Here is a 13084-nt window from a genome sequence, read left to right as displayed (position 1 = left end):
GGACACAGTTACGGGAGTAGGTACCACTATCCCCACTTTACAGATGGGGAAACTGAGGCACACGGGAGGTGAGTCATCCTCCAACAGGAAGCGGCAGGTCTGAGCCCAGGCCCCAAGCTCTGCAAGGCCCCCTGCACAAGTGGTGCCTGCCCTGACCCTCACGGCGACCCCGCTGGTGGGCAGAGCAAATTCTGCCCTCCCGATGGGTGAAGAAGCATGCTCGGAGGGCCCCACAGTGAGGACTCCTCCATCCTAATCCACCTCGCTCTCCTCTGGAATGGGTCCCTGGGGACTCACCCTCAGAGCGGATGTCCTGGGAGAGAGGATGTCCCGGGGGAGGGAGGATGTCCCAGGGGAGAGGTCACCCCAGGGGAGAGGATGCCCCGGGAGCTGAGCCTTTCTGCTCTGGTCTGCTTCCGATGCATGGGCAGGAATGTTGAAGGTAAAGGCTTCACAAAACTCGGATGGCTGTGGATGGACCGTCTGCTCTTTAGAGGCTGGTCTGTCGGGTGCTTTGGCCCCTGGTTAGGGACACAGTCTGAAGGAGGAAAGGGTCCAAAGAGCTTGACAGAAAGGTGGCTCGGCAGCACCTGGACGGCACCCAGGTGCCACAAGCGCCAACCACAGCTCTCACACGAGCCTCCAGGAGTACTCGGGCTGTGTCACTGTCTTTGGGAGGGAACAGAATGGGCTGGACTCCTGTCCAGATCTCGCCAGGAAGACTGCTTTATGGCACCTGTAATGGATTCCACCCTACACTGCAACACATCATTTCTTGAACCACCACATGCTCTTTGCCCCATTGGATTTTAAAGCACTTTCAGTCCTTTCCCTTAATAAGACGACCCCAACAAGCTAAAGTTTAAATAAAGCAGTAACTCACTTTAACCTGTCTTCAGTTTATCACACCCAACATCTTGAATATTTCAAAAGGAGCACACATTAACAGTTTTTAGACAAGGATGCATGAAGGTCACACAGATTTATCCCCTCAGCAGGATGATGGATGCGGCCCAACTGTCGTGAAGACAGAGTGCCCTGCAGTGCGGACACCTGAGAGGCACCGTCCCCTGGGAGTCTGCACGATCCCCTTGAGGTGGGGTCTGTGCTGACTTCAGGGGGCATAAATGTCCATCAGATCCTCCATTCCTAGCAGGATTCTGCACAGCAGTTAATCTTACCTTAATCATCCCGGGCATGGGAGCTCCAAGCATCAGCCCTGGAACCTTCCTGAGGCTGCAAGTAATTATCTGGGCTGCAGGCAAGCCCAAGGCAGCTGGAGGAGGTGCAGGGCCCCAGGGCTCCAATCTCCACTTCCTCTGACAGGGTCCCCATGAGGACCCTCACTGCTGGGATACGGGGTCCCTAGACTCAGACTCTGTACCCCGGATATGAGTGCCCTTGACTGACATTCCTCCTCCTCCACGTTTTTTTGCATGAATGGATAAATTGTGAGCTCTTCTGAGGCAGGACAATGTTTCATTTGCTTTATATCCCTAGAGCCCAAAGCCCAATATATGTTTGCTAAAGTGATGACCTCAAATACTACTTTGCCAAGACAGATCCTACGGCACTCTGCCCTGAACACCTGTGATAGACCAAGTTTTAAGAATAAGCTCAAATGTTGTCACTCCATTGTTTAACAGTATTCTCTTAAAATTTTTTATAGTTTTGTATAAGGTTCAGATCATTTTTGGAATTAAGTCTATCTATTTACTTAGTAACAACATTTGTTAGATGTCTATGGCCCCAGCACTGTGCTAGGTACAGATAATTCAAAGATAAAAATAAAATATTTGCATTAATAAAAAAGAAAGATGTCACATAAGCAACCTAACTTTCCATCTCAAGGAACTAGGAAAAGAACAAACTAAGCTCAGAGTTAGCAGAAGGAAGAAAATAATAAAGGTAAGAGCAGAAATAAATGAAATAGGAACCAGAAAAACAATAGAAAAGATCAATACAACTAAGCTGTTTCTTTGAAAGTTTAAACAAAATTGACGAACCTTTAGCCAGACTCCCCAAGAAAAAAAGAGAGAGGGCTCAAATAAATAAAATCAGAAATAAAAGAGGAGATGTTACAACTGATAGCACAAAACCACAAAGGATCATAAGGGATTATTATCAGCAATTAAACGCCAACAAATTGGGTGACCTACAAGGAATGGATACATTCCTAGAAACATACAACCTACCAAGAAGAAACTGAAAATCTGAACAGACCAATAACAAGTAAGGAAACTGAATCAGTAATCAAAAACCTCCCAACAAAGAAAAGTCCAGGACCAGATGGCTTCACTGGTGAATCCTACCAAACATTTGAAAAAGAATTAACACCAACCCTTCTCAACTCTTCTAAAAATTTGAAGGGGAGGGAACACTTCCAAACTCATTTTACTAGGCCATCATTACCCTGGCAGCAAAGCCAGATAAGGGCACTACAAGAAAACTATAGGCCAGTATCTCTGATGAATACAGATGCAAAAATTCTCAGGAAAACATTAGCAAATCAAATTCTGCAACACACTGAAAGGATCATGCACCATAATCAAGTGGGATTTATCCCTGGGATGCAAGGATGGTTCAACCTACGCAAGTCAATAAATGTGATACACCACATAACAGAATAAAAGATAAAAAGATATGAGCATCTCAATAGATGCAGAAAAAGCACTTGACAAAATTCAACATTTTTCATGATAAAACTCAGAAAATTAGGTGCAGAAAGAACATAATTCAACATAATAAAGGCCATATATGACAAGCCCACAGATAACATCATATTTAACAGTGAAAGACTGAAAGCTTTCCTTCTACAATCAGGAAAAAGACAACAATGTTCATTCTCACTACTCCTATTCACCATGCTACTGGAAGTCCTAGCCAGAGCGATTAGGCGAGAAAAAGAAATATAAGGCATCTAAACTTAATAGAAGTAAAACTGTCTCTGTTTGCAGATGACATGATCTTATATATAGAAAATCCTAAAGATTCCACCAAAAAAACTGTTAGAAACTAAAAAACAAATTCAGTGAAGTTGTCAGATATAAAATCAACATACAAAATTAGTTGTGTTTCTTTACACTAAAAACAAACTATCTGAAAAAGAAATTAAGGAAACAATCATGGGCTTGTTTCCCACGATTTTGTACAACAGTATCAAAAAGAATAAAATACTCAGGAATAAATTTAACCATGGAGGTGAAACCTCAGTACACTGAAAACTATAAAACATTCATGAAAAAAACTGAAGACACAAATAAATGGAAATATATCCTGTATTCATGAATTGAAAGAATTAATATTGTTAAAATGTCTATACTACCCAAAATGGTCTAGAAATTCAATGGAATTCTTGTGAAAATTGCAGTGGTATTTTCCACAAAAATAGAAAAAACAATCCTAAAATTCATATGGAACCTTGAAGTCCATGAATAGCCAAAGAAATATTGGGCAAGAACAAAAAAGCTGGAGGCATCACACTTCCTGATTTCAAGTTCTATTATTATGGTATAGTAATCAAAAGCATTAAAAAAAGACAAATGGACCAATGGATCAGAAATAAACTCATGTGTATATGGTCAACTAATCTTTGACAAAGGCTACAAGAATACACAATGAAGAAACCATAGTCTCTTCAATAAATGGAGTTGGGAAAACTGGGCATTCACCGAGTGAAATTGGACTCAACACCAATGACCAAAATTAAATTGAAATGGATTAAAGATTAAACATAAGACCTAAAACAGTAAAATACCTGGAAGGAAACATAGGAGAAAAGTTCCTTGACATGGGTCTTGGCAATGATTTTTTGGATAAGACCCCAAAAGCACAAGCAACAAAAGCAAAAATAAATAAGTGTGATTATATCACATTATACAGCTTCTGCACAGCAAAGCAAACAATCAACAAAATGAAAAGGCAACTTACGGAATGGGAGAATACACATGGAAATCATATATCTGGTAAGAGGTTAATATTCAAAATATATAAGAACTCGTACAACTCAATAGCAAAAAAACAAAAGCAAAACCAAAAACCACCCAGATAATCTGAATAAAAAATCGGCCAAGTACCTGAATAGAGATTGCTCAAAAGAAGACACAGAGATGGCCAAGAGCTCTATGAAAAGGTGCTCAACATCACTAATCATCAGGGAAATGCAACTTAAAACCACAATGAGAGATCATCTCACACCTGTTAGAATGGTCATCATCAAAAAGACAAAAGATAAGTGTTGGCGACGATGTGGAGAAAAGGGAACCCTTGTGCACTGTTGGTGTGGATGTAAAATGGTGCAGCCATTATTAAAGACAGCATGGAGGTTCCTCAAAAAATTAAAAATAGAACTACCATAAGATCCAGCAATTATTACCTCTGTGTATTTAGCCAGAGGAATTGAAATCAGGGTCTTGAAGAGATACCTGCACCCCTATGTTCATAGCAGCACTATTCGTAATAGCCAAGACAGGCAAATGTGCTAAGTGTCCCCTGATGGATGAATGGATAAAGAAAATGTGGTAGATACATACAGTGGACTATTATGCAGCCTTTAAAAAGATCATCTTGTCATTTGTGACAACATGGACGGACCTGGAAGGACGGTACGTTACGTGAGGGGTCCCCAACCCCCAGGCCGTGGACCGGTCCGGGCCCGGGCCGCACAGCGGGAGGTGAGCGGCAGGTGAGCGAGTGAAGCCTCATCTGCCGCTCCCCATCGCTTGCGTCACCGCCTGAACCATCCCCCCGTCCCCGGTCCATGGAAAAACCGTCTTCCACGGAACCTGTCTCTGGTGCCAAAAAGGCTGGGGACCGCTGTGTTAAATGAAATAAGCCAGACAGAGGAAGACGAATGCTGTGTAATCTCACTTACGTGTGGAATCTGAAACAGTCCAACTGAGAGTAACAGAGAGTAGAATGGCGGTTGCTGGGGACTGAGGGGAGGGGGTACTGGGGAGACACAGGTCAGCCTGCATGCCAACCCCGCCCAGCCAGTGTCACTCTGTCACCCTGCTCGACGTCGGGACACGCTGCAGAGGCGGTAAAACGCTGGCTCGCCAGGGAGGCCACGGGGCACGGCTCTGAGTGACACCACCACTTAGTCCACGGTGCAGAGCTGTCCCAACCCCAAAGGAATCGGCCCGAGGAGGCTGGCGCAGACCCTTGCAGGCCAGTCATGTGCCTGTGCCCGGCCGGCCGGCCTGTGTTCAGAAGTGCCCGGAGCCCAACACCCGCCAAAGAAGCCAGACTCTGACTTTGCGGTCCGGAGGCGGAGCCAGAGAGGAGCCGGCCCGCAGTTCTTCTGGAGACGGGAGAGGGATTAACAATTTATTGGACACCTGCTCGTCCCGGGACCTTGCGTGCGTCAAACAATTTAGCCTGCACCTTTAGGTGAGGGCACGATTATCTTTTTACAGTTGAGGGAACTATCGCCCAGAACAAGGAGATCCCTCAAGTGTCCCACTTAGTAAAGGGGCTGTGACCCAGGTCCTCCGGCTGCAAATCTCACACACCCGGTTCCTGCTCTGAACGATACTGAGAAGCGGGGGGGATCCCCTCGTGCGTGTGACGGGCTCCAAGGTCGTCACTGGGTCTGGCTGACCCAGGCGAGCTGCACGGCGGGGGGGCGGGGTGCCACATCTGCCCGCCAGCAGCGTCAGGGACCCGCCCACGAGCACAGCCACCCTCTGCCCTGCGTTTTTCTCTGTCTGTCTGATTAACATTAAACAAAATGAATTTCTCCGTGGCCGACTGCAGAGCTGCTCCCATATGTAAACACGTACAGCTGTCCAGAAGGCCCGGCTTCGGGACGGTCCTACAGGACGGCCGTGCCGCCCAGGAACAATCCGACGTCCTCAGTCATGGCCAGAGCTGAAGGCCACCCTGTGGCCTGGAGAGGGCGGCTGAGGGGCAGCGGGCCGTGCCCTGAGCAGCCCTAGCGCTAACTCTGAGCACTCCAGGGGCAGGACAGGGAGTGTCCGGCCAGGAGCCCGGGGCCCCGAGCGCACGAGCCAGCGTCAGAGCTGGAGAGCCTTGAGGTCACAGGTGAGCTTCCCCGTGTTGTGCATGAAGCCGGGAGGGGAGAAGGAACTCCACCCATGTCGCCTGGCCAGAAAGTGACCACTCGCCATTCTGTGACCACACGATGGCGATGCCGCTGCCTCCTGGCCACGACCTCCTCTGCCCCTCTGGGCCCGGTTCCTCCCCAGGGAGGTCGGGAACCACGAGCCCCATGTGGACCCGCGGGCTGCCTTGTTCAGGCACCGCGGGGCACAGACTCGGTGTCTGCACGTGCGCCAGGCGCTGTGCCAGGACACCAGGGTCCCCACCGGGAGAGGAGGAACCCGGGAGGCCCAGTCCGGCTGCTGAGGACCACGGCCAAGGACGGAGGGGACTGGTCCAGAAAAGAGGACCGTGGGGACCTCGGGCAGTGGGGCTTCCCGTGCACTCGAGCCGGACCCAAGACCACGCATGGGGCAGACGGGGCCGGGTGACAGCAGTTGCCCCGGTCAGTGGGAGTGGCAGTTTTCACCCGAGATGCAAGACATGGCGTCAACTTTGACCACGTCTGGCAGATGCTGAGCCTGAGGACGGGGAAGAGGTGACTCCACGCCCACGGGAGCCCTCCCGCGGGCAGGAGGTGGCGGCTGTTTACTCTGGCCTCTGGCGCCGGGGCCCCTAACGGCTCCTGTGGGAGCGCCCAGCACCCTGCAGCCACCACGAAGCACAATTTAAACGGCACCGAATGACAAGAGGAAGGCAGCTCCCACATAACCATTTTCCACACGCTTATTAAGCGGTGAGACACACCAGGGCGTGAATTATTATGCAATAACTCCTGCCTCGAAGCGATTTCAGACCCCAAAGTCGGAGGATTCATCATTATCATATATTCAGTTCTATTTTTCTTTTTCAAGCCATAAAAAAATCATGTCTAAATCTCCTAAACCCATCACGCCTACATCAAAGAGTGGATGGGCCGTGAGCTTCGACAGTTGAAAATAAGCCACAGCTGCTGAGCAGGGACGGCTCTTACAAGTTCTTCACCTCGGGTCTGGGTTCTGTTACTGGCAATGAAGATAAGTGTCCTGATTCTTACTGTGCTTAAAAAACAAGGCAAGAGAAGGAAGCTGCCAGCGAAAGGCCCCGTGGGCTCAGGTGTAGGAGGGGCCTGAGGCCCAAGGCTCCGGCACGGGAGGCGCCAGCGCAGACAGGGCCTCGCATCGCTATAGCTGGTGGCAGACCCTGAGGCCCTCCCCAGGTCTCCACACGGGGCTCTGTCACGTCCCAAGGATTTGTCGCGCCCCACCGTGTGGCGGGAATTCCACTAAGCCCCGGGAGTCCGCCCCACCAAAGTGCCCCGGACTCCCAGCAGCACCAACGCCTAGCGGGCCCAGCGGGGGTGTTCGTCAGCTGTCGGAGAGCAGCGATGCTGGAGAAAAGAGGGTGGGACACGGGGCGATTCTGCCGAAGTCCCTGAAGCTGCCTCTCTTGTCCTGGTAACTGGCTTCGAACACTTTTAACAACAGCTTGATTACTACAAGCCTTGAAAGTGTCCTGGTTATTTTCCGAATGAAGCGCCGGCAAGCCCCTGCTTCCCTGCAATTAGTCGGAGGTGCTGACACCCACCGCTGACATTTACAAAACGACCGCACTGAGTCACGAGGGGCAGAACCGAGGAGGTCCCGGGACACGCTGCTCTAGCAGCCCGGGGAGCCGACGCCCACCCTGGCCTTGGGGAGCCCGCAGTCGTGCGTAGGCGAACAGGAGCCACTGGCCGTACCGGGGCCTCAGTCACACGCGCAGGCGTGTGCACGGCCGCCCGTGGAGCGAGGTGCCCTGCCTGCATCTCCCTCCGTCTTGGAACCCAGAGGCCCCGTGCTGCGTGGGTCCGGAGCGACGCAGACGAGCGCCCCGTCCGCCGGCGTGTGACTGCAGGCCTGTCCCCCCGGGAGGAAGCCGTGAGCCCCGAGTGGTCCTGATGGGTGGCCGAGCAGAGAGCAGCAGCTTGTCCCTGAAGGCCTCTTGGGTGACGACACCCCGCCTGGGCCGCCGGTCGCATGTCCTTGGAGAGCCAGGGGCTGGGCTCCCTCCCCACACGCCTGCTGCGGGCCCCCCACCCCACCCCCGGGAACCTAGCAGCCTGGGAGCCGGGGCTTTGCGGGACTGAGACCCACACCCTGCGCTGGCTGGGGGCCGGCCCCTCCCCCTGCCACAGGGTCTGCAGGAGCTGCCGCCTCCTTAGATCCCTCCCTGTGAGGAGACAGGAATCGTCTAAGAAACGCCTGGGCCGTTTATGCAGGTTCCGGCCCGTCAGCGAGCTGCCCTATCAGAATGTCTGCGTTCTGAGCCGCCCGGTAACCCTGGTCCGCAGAGCTCTTCTTCAGAAGACGGCGCTTGGGGTGGAGGCTCCTCAGCCTTCCATTCTCTGTCCTCTTCCCCAAGGGTCCACCCGCCCCGGCTGCTGTGGATGAACGGTCTCCTCCCAAATTCACGGGTTGAGGCCCTAACCTTCAAGGAGGAGGTCTTTGGTGAGCTCACGAGGGTGGAACCCTGATAACGGGGACCCAGGGAGCTTGCTTCCTCTCTCTCCCTGTGAGGACGCAGCCAGGAGGCACCGTCTGCAGGCCAGGAAGCTGGTCCTCTCCAGAGCCCAAGCCCGGATGTCCAGCCCTAGAGCTGTGAGGTGTCAGCCGCCGGGTGGGCTCAGGCACTGGGGAAGGCTCGCCGCCCGGCGCTGATGAGAGTACAGGGTCTCCCAGCCCCGCTCTGGGCCCCCACTCCCAGTCCACTGCTTACTGCGCGTCCCCCCTCGAGGCCTCACCAGCATCTCAAACTACAGCCTGAAACGGAATTATCACCACCACAGCCGCAAATAAAGATTCGTGTCTCCTCCGTCCCATCCCGTCAGAGTCACCTCCATCCTGAGTCGTGCGAGAAATCAAGCTCTAAACCCAGAGGCGTCCCTGCTCCTCCATCGCCCCTGCCCCCGCTCGCTGATGGTGTTTCCAAGGCGACTCCTGCATCCCTGGTCCAGGCTTTCTAAGCGCCTCCTGCCGCCATTCTCTCCACGTCCTCGCTGGGTCACGGGGGCAGCGGGACAGAGCTTCTGGATCACGAGTGGTCAGTGCACGCACCCTGCTGGCCCCTTGAGACACGCAAGGCCAAGGCCGGCAACCGAACCGACCAGCGGCCTCTCTGCACACCCTCCCCACCCGACACCTGCGACGGGCATGCCCGCCACTCCGGCACTCCCCTGCTCTGCCCAGGCTGTGCCTCTCCTGGGGGCCTTGCGGGGATGATGTCGGGGTCTCAGGGGACAGGACGGTCGCCCAACTCGCTGGGGCACGTCCCCATGCGCAGAGCAAAGAGGCCAATAAGCTCTGAGGCCCCAACGCTTGTGATGCCGGGTGAAGGTGACTCCGTTTACAGCCGCACACAAGCCAGGTGCCGTGAGTCTGCCGATCTCCTCCTGGAACCTTCCCGGCTGCGACCGGATCACGCGAGCTCAGCCTCCCACTGCCCACTGCTCCCCTCAGCCCTCCCTCCCGCCCAGCGGGGGTGGGGGTCATGCTGAGTTTTGGGCACGTCGGTTTGGGATGCAGCGCATCCTGAGTGCAGCCAGACCCAGGGAATGCTTTCTGGCTTCATGGGAAACCTGGAAAACCGTAATTCCACTGTCTTCTCCATCGAGCTATTTAAGCGGAGGAGGAAGGCTCCCACCTGCTCGCAGAGGGACAGCCTCACCCCTCCTTTACCCGGGCACAGGCGGCCGGGAGAGTGAGCGGGCTCCTGCCCTGCTCCACGTGTGTGGCCCAGCACAGCCCTCACGGGTCTGCGATAAGACTCCCTACGGACCCCACTCCTGCAGCGCCCTCCCCAGGCCCCCGCACCCTTCACGACTTGGCGCTTCCAGGGGACCAGAGACTTCCTGCCTCCTTCCTGCTTCTGCCCAGAGCCCCCACGGTGCCCCCACCTCCACGGCAATCTGACCACGCCGCATGAGCACACACGTGCATCTCCTAAGAAACACCTGGGCTGTTGAAGCAGGTTCCAGCCCCACCAGCGAGTTGCGTTCTGACCCTCCTGGTAATTCCAGTCCGGGGAGCTCTGTGTACCATCCTCTCTCCTGTCTCCAGTCATTCTCATCCTGGGGAGCCAGGGCAACCTATCCCCCCATCCCCCGTCCCTCCACCCATCCCCCACCCATCCCCCACCCATCCCCCATTCTTCCCCCCATCCCCCCACCCATCCATACAATCTTTGGGCACCCGTGTGCCAGGCCCTGGACTGTGCACTGAGGGACAGCAGTGAACAGAGAACAGGTTTCAGGCCCCCATGACACAGTCCGCTGCACCAGTAACGTTTATCAATACTTCCCACGTGGGTAAGTGCCATGCAGAAGGAAGTCATATGAGCGAGAATAACAAGGAGGACCTACTTTAGACCTAGTGGTCGGGGAACCTCTCTGGGGACTTATACTGAGTCTTGAAGGATGAGCACAGCTAACCAGGCAAAAACAAAAGGGCACCTTCTCCGTGCCTTGATCACAAAGGAGCACGCCCCATCTTCAAAGAGGGCTCATTTGGAAGTTAGAGACGGAATCATCTTCCCGTGCTATAGCTTCAGCCACGTCACCCTTGGGCACGAAACTTCCCGCAGCCCTGACAGCCTGTGGACCTCCCAAGGAGCGCCTAGTCAGCGCGGTCTCCTTAGAGGCATCCCCACCCCCGGTCTGCCCGCTTCTGCCGTGCCCTCCTGAGACTGAAGTCCATGGGGCGGTGCTGAGTCACTTATCTTCGTCTCTTCATCTTCTTTCCTTTTTTGTTGCTGCTTCCCAACAATGTGTCCTTTTACTACAGGGATTATTTTAGGGTGATTATTTTGAAGAAGCAGAAGATTCAGGAAGAAGTCTTGCTTTTTATCCCCCCGTTTCCTGCCTAAAGGAGTGCAGATAAAGGGCCTGGTCCAGGAAGTGCAGTACCACCAGAGACGTCCACAAAGAAGACTGGTGGGGTTGGCGGGGGGTGCTTTAGGGCCTGGAGACCAAAGTCCCATCCACGTCCCACTGTCTCTGCGTGGCCCAGCAAACACCTGTTTACCAAACATTTGTTTTTCCACTTCCGTGTGAATCTCTCCTCCCCTGTGAAGTCCCAGACCCTCCCCACTGCCTCAGATGGCTCAGGCTTCCACTGCCCAGCCTGTCCTGGGGTCTCGGTCTTCTCATGGGGCCTCTGGACCTACATAATTAAATTTGATTTTCTCTGATTGTCTGTCTCAGGTCAATTTAATTCTTAGGCTCAGCCAGAAGAATCTAAAAAGGGTAGAGAGAAAAATTTTCCTTCTGCAACATATTATGTAATTTCTGATCTTTTATTTTGAAATGGACCAATGTATATGTGTTCCTATTAAGATGACCATTAACACCCATAGAGCGCCTACTGTCCTAAGTGGGCTATAAGGATAAAGTAATTTAATCCCCCAAAGCCCTGTGAAGGTCATCCGATTCACAGGTAACTGAGGTAACTGAGGCATCCCTGGGGACGTGCCTTGGCCGGCGCTGAGCCAGGCCTGAGCCCTGGAAATCCGTCTGGGGAGCCTTCGCTGTCACCGCTCGGCCACGTGGCCGGGAGGGCCATGGGCGTTCGGAAGGGGCGCCCCTCGTCCCGTCCTGCTGGACCCCAGCAGGCTCAGTGAGCGCTGGCTGAGCTGACTGCCACTCAGGGGGCGAAAAGCTGTCCAAGGAACTGCAGAGTTTAACTCAGCACGGAAAGGCTCGAGGCTGACCGAGCGCGACATGAATTCGAGGGGGCCGATGAACACGGGCCGAGTAGCAGGAGGCGGCCTCAGGGAAGAGGCGAGAGCTGAGCTCGGCCGCGGAGGACGGACAGGCGGGAACCACAAGAAGCCGTGAGAGGCGTGTTGGGTGGGGAAGGGGTATCAGGAGCAGAGTCAGGGAAGTGGACGTGGGGGAACACGCCAGGAGAGAGGGCAGCCATGGACAGTGACCAGCACGTGGTCTTGGTGACTCTGGAAACTAAGGCTGGAAATCCTGGGTCACCGCGCTTCAGGATTCAGGAGTGTTGGACCCCGGGGGCAACGGGGTCCCTGAAGGCACCTCCTGTGGGAGTGGGTCTAGGTGCTGCTCTGCAGTAGCCACGTTTTGTTGTTTTTTAACCATTTTATCTAGATTTTATTTGTAGACCCTGAAAATTCCCATAAATTCCAAGGTTCACAGGAGAAACAAGCTTATTTCTTTGAGCTTGCCTGAGATAAAATCTCCCTTAATCTTGGGTCTTGAAATATAGCCATGGAGAAATTTGGTTTCAATATGACAAATCTACAAATTTCCACCTGCATCTCAACTTTCATTTCATGCACATTGATTGCAGCACTTTCTGTAGTAATTCTACTTTATAACAGCTTGTAATTATTTTATGGGTGAATGTCTAACTCTTCATCTCTTCACATGGATTATTTTCTTCAGATTCTGAAGTTCTCTTCTGCTCTATTGTCTGTTTTTCCTCTTGGTTCCTTTAATTTGTATGGTTTTTTTTTTTCAAATAACTCACATCATGAGCAAGACATACTGCTGGGCAATGTGGAGGTTAGAAAAACACTGTAAGAGCTTTTCCTTATCCTCTTGGGCCTTCCAGTGGACTATTCAGGAAAAGTTTTGCAAAGGAAGTGAGATTTGAACTGGATCTGGGGATCTCTGAGAAGTCTAGTTCCAAGCCAAGATTCTGCGTCGGCGTTTTCAGGCCAGAGGCCGGGTGATGTGAAAGGCCTTAACTGGCAGACCTCGCAGGGAGGCTGCCCTCCCCACACAAGACTTGTACACGGCCAGTTCATCGCAGTCCCCGGAGTCTCAGTCAGGGTCTCAGGCCCCCTGGCTGGCCATGCTCTCCCGCCTGCCAATGCAGGGGACACGGGTTCGAGCCCCGGTCCAGGAAGATCCCACATTCCACGGAGCAACTAAGCCCGTGCGCCACAGCTACTGAGCCTGTGCTCTAGAGCTCGCGAGCCACAACTACTGAGCCCGTGTGCTGCAACTATGGAAGCCTGCACACCTAAAGCCCGTGCT

Source organism: Hyperoodon ampullatus (genome assembly GCF_949752795.1).
Source record: "Hyperoodon ampullatus genome assembly, chromosome: 15".
NCBI lineage: Eukaryota > Metazoa > Chordata > Mammalia > Artiodactyla > Ziphiidae > Hyperoodon > Hyperoodon ampullatus.
Note: the sequence above shows the minus strand (reverse complement) of the source record.